Source organism: Miscanthus floridulus, chromosome 10 (assembly GCF_019320115.1).
Source record: "Miscanthus floridulus cultivar M001 chromosome 10, ASM1932011v1, whole genome shotgun sequence".
Lineage (NCBI taxonomy): Eukaryota > Viridiplantae > Streptophyta > Magnoliopsida > Poales > Poaceae > Miscanthus > Miscanthus floridulus.
In genome coordinates, this window is record NC_089589.1 from 85,819,714 (window position 1) to 85,827,190 (window position 7,477).

The 7,477-nt window shown below is 42.2% G+C and overlaps 1 long non-coding RNA gene across 3 annotated transcripts; it reads right to left on the minus strand.

Annotated features, from left to right (window-relative positions):
- Positions 1 to 2,713: 2,713 nt before the first annotated feature.
- LOC136485006 (uncharacterized) lies at positions 2,714 to 5,678 on the minus strand. 3 transcript variants are annotated; one of them, XR_010766294.1, is made up of 5 exons: positions 5,497 to 5,678; positions 5,210 to 5,353; positions 5,019 to 5,085; positions 3,528 to 4,380; positions 2,715 to 3,072 (listed from the first exon to the last, which is right to left on the minus strand). It is a non-coding gene; the product is annotated as an uncharacterized lncRNA (long non-coding RNA). The 3 variants fall into 3 exon arrangements; XR_010766293.1 differs by having other exon boundaries at positions 2,714 to 3,072; positions 5,019 to 5,353; XR_010766295.1 differs by having other exon boundaries at positions 2,714 to 3,078; positions 5,019 to 5,353.
- Positions 5,679 to 7,477: the final 1,799 nt, after the last annotated feature.

The following is a 7,477-nucleotide window of genomic DNA, read 5'->3' on the forward strand; positions in this document are numbered from 1 at the left end:
AACTTAAATTGCCTCTGCAAAACACACGTTAGTCATAGTAATCTCGTATTGTCATTAATCACCGAAATTCAACTAGGGGCCTAGATGCTTTCAGTGCCAATTTCCACTTTGCAAGGGATGTGATCAGAGGTTATCTTAGCCATTGGTAGAACTTCAGTATTAGGATAGTCGAGTGTCCAGTTTGGCGAAGTAAAAAACTGGTCAAGCTGCTCTAGGAGAGGGTCTTGCTGCATATTACTCCAGGTGAAGGCCCTCCCTTTCAATTGAAATTCAATTAAGCCCAAATGTCCAATAGCGTCATTGAAGATTAGGGTATCAGATAGGTTTCCTCCCGGCTTGTTGCGGTTCTGGAGGGATCTATAGAAATTGAAGTCACCAAGGAAGAGCCAGTTATCCGAATCTATGATAAGATGGCCCCTGAACCAATTGATAAATTCTGACCTATCTGGTTGGGCACAAGGTCCATAGACCGTGGTGAGACGCCATGTGTCCATGTTATGTACTGAGGTGAAAGAGAGGGTGATGCCAAACTGCTTTTTGTCAAGGACCTGCCCTATGAAAATAGAGCTATTCCAGCCCACTAGAATGCCACCCGAAGCCCCCATCGAAGGCACAAAATTAAAAGAATCAAAACGCTTGGGAGCAAGTTTTCTGATGAAAGCATGATCAAAATGTTCTTTTTCGTCTCCTGGAGGCAAAAGATTGAGTACACACTTTCTTCAATCTTATCTCGTACTGCGTCCCACTTACCAGTTGCATTGATACCTCTTATGTTCCAACATAGAATTTGCCAGCTTCTACTACTCATTAAAATAAGGATGATTGTATGACAGAACTGCGATGGCTAGTACATGCAGATAACACATAGTTATGATGCAGCAGTAGGATTGGGCATAAGACAGTGAGCAATAACTCAACCGTTGATGGGGTAAACGATCACAAAGTTTGACAGGTTCCACATCACAATGCAGATTAAGCAACTTAAAGTTAGAGATACAAATGACCCAACAAAAGGCAGAGGGAGACGCAGCTCCAGTGAAGAGACTAAAGCGACTATTCATTGATAACGGTGCTGGCAGAAGCAGGCGCGTGCATAAGCGCGTCTTCAAGAAAGCTATGCAGGAGCTATTCCACAGTCTATTCTCCAACTCCGGAGGATCTCCAGCAGTAGGATATATATATATTGTTGAGCGCTTTCGCACCATCATCACATAGATAAGACCAGTGCGTGGGCCCCTTGCATTGTTTTTGTTATTATTCTCACGTGTGGTCCGGTACTCATCTATGCAAACAAGCACTATACGGTGTTTAGATATTTTGTCCATTTGACAATCAATAGTTAGTCAACCTTTTCTTTTTACGTAAATGAGACAATCCGATATCATCTTGTATTCTAATAACGAAGAAAAACAGACCAATTATACTATATAAAATTAATAAAGGCGTGTTAAGTTAGTGTCCTAGTTTGTCACATCTAGTCTTAAGTAAACTATGGCCGTCAGACAAAATATGGTAAGTAAAATTACTACAATTGTGGTAAAATTTAGCAATAAAAAAAGTCAGTAATGTTTGGGACATGATGTTGAGAAAGTGTGACGTACTATTGTTGTAGCAGTAAGCCAAATAACTGTCTAATAATCTATGACATAACTAAGGCCGCGTTTGGTACCGTTCCAGACACCACTTCGTCTACAGCTTCTATGCTCTATGAACCAACCAGGAAGAGGAGGAACAGCTTCACCTGCTCCGCCCGAAAATCACGCCAAGAGAGTGATGAAGAACGTCGTGGAGCTAAAAATTATAGTTTCCTCCAACTCCATCTTCCGTGCTTGTGGGCCTGCCCCACACTATGCCTCCTCCATGGCGACATGGGCGTGAGCGACACTCGGAAATGGAGCTCGGTGGAACCGACGTTGGAGTCGGTAGTCCCAAGACAAAGGAGAGAGGGGTGCGCGCGGGGGCCACTGAGGCAGAGAAGGGTGAGGGCGGCATGGAGTGGCAGGAAGGGGTGGCTTGTGGGACCGGGGATGGTGGGGCTCCTGGCAAAAGAGGCAGCATGCAGGACCAGGGGCAGGGCTCTCGACAGGAGGGGTGAGGCAGAGGAGAGAGAAGGCGGGGCAACGTGCAAGTCAAGGTTCCCGGTGGTGGGACAAGGCAGAGGAGGGAGAGGGCAGGGCGACGTCCAGGACTAGGGAGGGATGGCAGGGTGTGGTGGGGGATGGACGGGGCTCCCAGCGGGAGTGGCGGCATGAGCGAACGGTTAAGGAAGGGAATAGAAGATACTCGATACAAGGGAGGAGAGAAGAAAAAAAAAGACTGAAAATAGAGAAAACAAAAAATGGTATTATAGATATTTCTCCTCTTTTATCTACTAGGAGAAGCTATTTTACATTATTTAGGGCTGGAGCAATAAAGGCCGAAGAAAATAGAAAAAATACACATTGACATGAATGACACTAAGGCTGTGTTTAGTTCACGAAATAAAAATTTTTGGATGTCACATCGGATATTTCGAGGATGTCGAAAGGGGTTTTCGAATACTAATAAAAAAACTAATTACATAGCTCGCCTGGAAACTGCGAGACAAATTTATTAAGCCTAATTAATCCATCATTAGCGCATGTTAGTTACTGTAGCACTTATGGCTAATCATGGACAAATTAGTCTCAAAACATTCGTCTCGCGATTTTCAACCAAACTGTACAATTAGTTTTTTTTTCTATATTTAATACTTTATGTATGTGCCGTAAGATTCGATGTGATAGTTTTGGGTAAAAATTTTTAGGAACTAAACCAGGCCTAAATGGCCTCTACAGAAACTACACATTAATTTAAGTAAGGATTACATGCGCAAATGAGCCACAGGGGAAGATCTGATTAGAATATGGTCAACTTTGAAATGGGACTGTAGGGAAAAGACGGTATATCACTAGGTCTATTTTTCATCAACCTTGGACCCTTCTCATTTGTTGACAAACGGCAGTACACATCTTGAAGCAAGATACTCCTGACCTTTACCCTTCCTTTCTTTCCAATTCAGTTTGGCCGTTAGCCATGTCTGCCGCTGCTCAACTGCTCCTATGGGAAAGGCATGTTGTCAAAAGATTGCTTCATAAAGAATGAAAATGAAAATTTGAACTAACTGATATCATTTTGGTACACATGATGTATCACTGTAAGGAAACTGGTCTTTCTGAAAGGAATCATAGCAAATTATACTCCCAGGTAAAGCTAAGAACCCAAGTAAAACCAAAAGAACAAGGGGAACAATTATACAGGATCTCTGGATTCAATTCGATGCCAACTAAATTTCAATGCCATTCATGAGCTTAAAAACAGAAGGATAATTACAGGATGGGAGAACTTTTAAGTGGTGAATCAAAAATACATCTGTGTTATGTACTGTTTGATTCAGTTCAACAGAAACATTATTGGGAAGATTAAATCCATACTATCATAACAGAGTATTATTGTACAGAACACAAAGGCCGAAAGAAAGCAGCAAAAAGACCGAGAGTAGGAGAGACCTGACTATAGATTCACACACTCGCAGACATGACCTGACAGGAAGCAGTTTTGGAGGCCATTTAATGGGTTTGCAGTGTAGAAGACTGATGAGCCTGGCAGTGAACTGATCATATGGGGTCATCGGTTATACTTGTCCGTTGTATGGATGAGAACTTTGTCTGAAAATATGTGTATCCATGTCTGAGGTTGCAAGCACCGCATCAGGAAAATAGGCAGCATGCAAGAAACAACATGACACATGATCTCAGCCATAAGCAGGGAAAAGGAAAACCATGTCATTTTTATTTCAGGTAGAAGTATTTTTGGAGAATACTCTAGGCAGTGATATAAATTGATGCAGCTGTAATCAGTCTTCTATTCGATAGAACCAAAATTGTAAGCGTCCACGAACTTTGTCATTTTTTTCTAAGCAACTTGATGCAATAATAGCGGTATGGTTGAATGACGATGAAGGCAAGCTAACTGTACAATTCCCTGATGCTATCCATTGAACTACAGAAAAATTTGAACCTAATTAATAAATACTCACTGAGTCAATGAATGTACAAAACAACACTGGGAGCACAGAAAGGAAACAAATGTTAAACCAACACTCATCATGTATTCATGTCAACGCATTTTTCCTGCAAAGCTAGAAGGTGCGATGCGTGCAGGACAATGATCTACTAAGTACATGCTGCAGATGAAAACGGGCCTCAGTGAAGGAGAAAAGACATAATTGAACAATAGAAATAACATGCACTCGAGCAGAACCCAGGGCGAACAGGTAGAACCGACACCGCACACCGACATACATCAAGCTTGACCATTTTGTTGAGCAGCAGCTATTGTACAGGATATCTTTCCATTGATCTGCATAGAAGATATAAATATATAATCATGTTTAGTTGTATTGGAAGCAAGAACAGACCTCACATATCTAAAATACCAGGCACAAGATCGGATCCTTATCTGACACATGAATACAGGAAAGAAAGTGGAACTAAATATGGCAGCTTGTAAGGCTGCTAGATGCTGAACTGATTGCAGTATCCCCTTGGTAACAAATGGAAGGGAAATCAAATCACAGAAACAGCTAAATTGTCCGCTGGAAAAATGAGTAGCAGTCTATAAAGCACACATATAACCACAACCACAATGTCATGATTTGTCTTGCTGATACACTGTTCTTTTGACATGTTAATGCTCAAATTCAAGTTCTACCAGTGCTTCATATGAGATACCAGGTTTTGCTGGTATGTCCGACTTCCTGAGGTACTTAGTTGTAAGTTAAATTTTCACAAATGGGTTCAGTTAACTGAACCAAAATAGAAGGTGAAAATACTTTTGAGGTATATGTTATTCGTTGACTGATTGTAATAAATCAACTATTGGATGGACCTGAACCTATCATAATCCTTGGAAGCAGTGGAATAGGACTGAAAGTAGTATCACCAAGAAAAAATAAGAAAACAAACAAACAAAGACGACCAATTAGGACGAAATTTGACCTTTGTAAGAATGGCAGTTCTGCGATAGCTCTGAAGCAAGGGGATGTATGCCGCCACTGATCCTAACCTAACCGTAGCACAAGAAGTCAATTAGTTTGGGGGAAAGAGAGCACCGAAAGCCCCAAAGCACCACATCTGTAAACTCTAGCTCCTAGTGAAAAATCTAAAATGTGGAAGGAGGGTCGTAGGACCGTGGTGGAGGCCTGGCTTTCACTGCACAGGTGGATTGTTGGCGGCCGCGAAGAGGTCCCGACTGACGGTCTAGGCACGGGGCTACTGTCGTTGGCGAGCTGTGTCGCTTTCGTTGCTGAGGATCCTGAGCTCGAGCACGGATGCTGCACCACAAGGCAAACATGCTGCTCTCAGTATGGATGCTGATGGCGGGCCCAACGAAGTCGGGGCTGCCAGTGCTGGATACCGTGGAGAACGGAAATCGATCTGGGAGGAGGGGACGGGTCGGCGGTACTCGCTTCCGTACCTTGGCCTGCGCGGGGGTCGTTGTCGCCTCTTCGTCGGCCGCTGGGAGAGAAGAGGCGGGCCGTGGACGCGGTATGGCGCCATGCTGCGGGTGGAGATGGGTACCGTGTCCGTGCTGGCAGGCGGCGCGGGCCGGAAGCGGAGGAGGCGAGGCGACGGAAGGAGCGAGGATGGGGAGGTATACGTGGCGAGAGCTGTTGGGCAGGACTTAGGCCCCGTTTAGTTGAAGCCAAAAATCAATTTTTTTTTTTTTTTGCATAGTACTTATCACATCAAATCTTACGGTACATGTATGGAGTACTAAATATAGATGAAAAAAAATTAATTGCACAGTTAGCTAAGAAATCGTGAGACGAATCTTTTAAGCCTAATTAGTCCATAATTGAATAATTTTTGTCAAATAAAAACAAAAATGCTACATTTTCTTTCTCTCTCCAAAAGCGGCAGCTAAACACGTCGCGTTCACGCAACCGCGCGCGCGCAGCCGGTCCACAGCAAACCGTTTTAACCCGTAGACAATCAGACGAGTAACCGGTGACAGACGGTAAAAATTACCAGGTGTCGAAAACATCGTACGGCAAATCCACGCGGAGGCCGCGGTTGTCCTTCATTTTATTCACGGTTGAAGATCATCTAATCTAATATTAAAAACCGGCGAGAAGGTTCCTGTTTGAACCCACAGTCATATGTCATGCCAGTTCGTAGCTTGAGGGCCCAAACGGCCTTTTGGCTTTCGCTTTTCGCCCCCACCAAAGCCAAAAGCCTAATTAAAAGAGCTGTTTTTGGTTTTTCCAGAAGCAGTTATTTTTTCATAGTATATTTTTGAAAGATCATATTTTTTGTTTTTGGCTTTCTGCTTTTCAAAATTGATGGAATAAAAAGCTCTTCCATAATTGTTTCAACAGAGATAAAGATAGAAGGTATATTTTATACTTATTTAACCAAACAGTTTTCAGCTTTTCTACAGCTCACAGCCCACAGCAGCTTTTCCACAGCTCACAGCCTACAGCCACAGCTCAACCAAACACACCCTGAGCCGGCACCCTATCACTGCCGGCTTTGCTAGCTGCATAGTACAAAACCTTACATTCTCCTCCTTCTTTCCTCCCTTTCTAGGCACACTCATCCGAGGAGGCACCTTTCCCCACCTCTCTCTCCGTTGTTGTGGCCAGTTTTTACCATAAAATGCTCATGGAAGGTATTGGATTTTGAAGAATGGGCATGGTCTTCTTACTTTAAGGTTAGTAACACGCATTTACTCTTTTGAACTTATAGTAATTTAATTATGTTGATGACTAGATTGCTTGATTCTTATTTCTCTATTTTAGAGAGCACTTTTCAATTAGATCTTGAGGAAGTCATTCAATTGTGGTGATCCATCTTCCAAAAGGTTAGTGCCTATAAACCCATTTTAATTTCTATCAAATGGTTTTGATGATTGCTCGTATGTGATGCTTTAGTTTTTGTATAGGGCTATCAATTTTAATTTTGATGAACACATCCGTGTGACATCTAGGAACCCATTGTTTTTAGCTACAATTGTTGCTCATGAATGCTCTAATATTTTATTTTTCTATAATTAGTCTCTCCATTTTTATGTGGCATGAAATAAATATTTGTTCTTCAAGAGGGGCTACCAATTTCAATGTTGATGAGCACATGCATGCGACACCTGGCAACCTATTGTTTTGAGCTACAATAATATTGTTGTTCGTGAAGGCTCCAATTTTTTATTTTCTTATAATTAGTCTCTCCACTTTTATGTGGCATGAAGTAGAATAATTGTTCTTCAAGAGGGGGCTACCAATTTCAATTTTGATGAGCACATCCACGTGACACCTAAAAACCCATTGTTTTGAGCTATAATTGTTGTTCATGAAGGCTCCAATTTTTATTTTCCTATAATTACTCTCCCCATTTTTATGTGGCATAAAGTAGAATAATTTTTCTATGCAGAGATGGATCGAGGGTGGATGTACGGT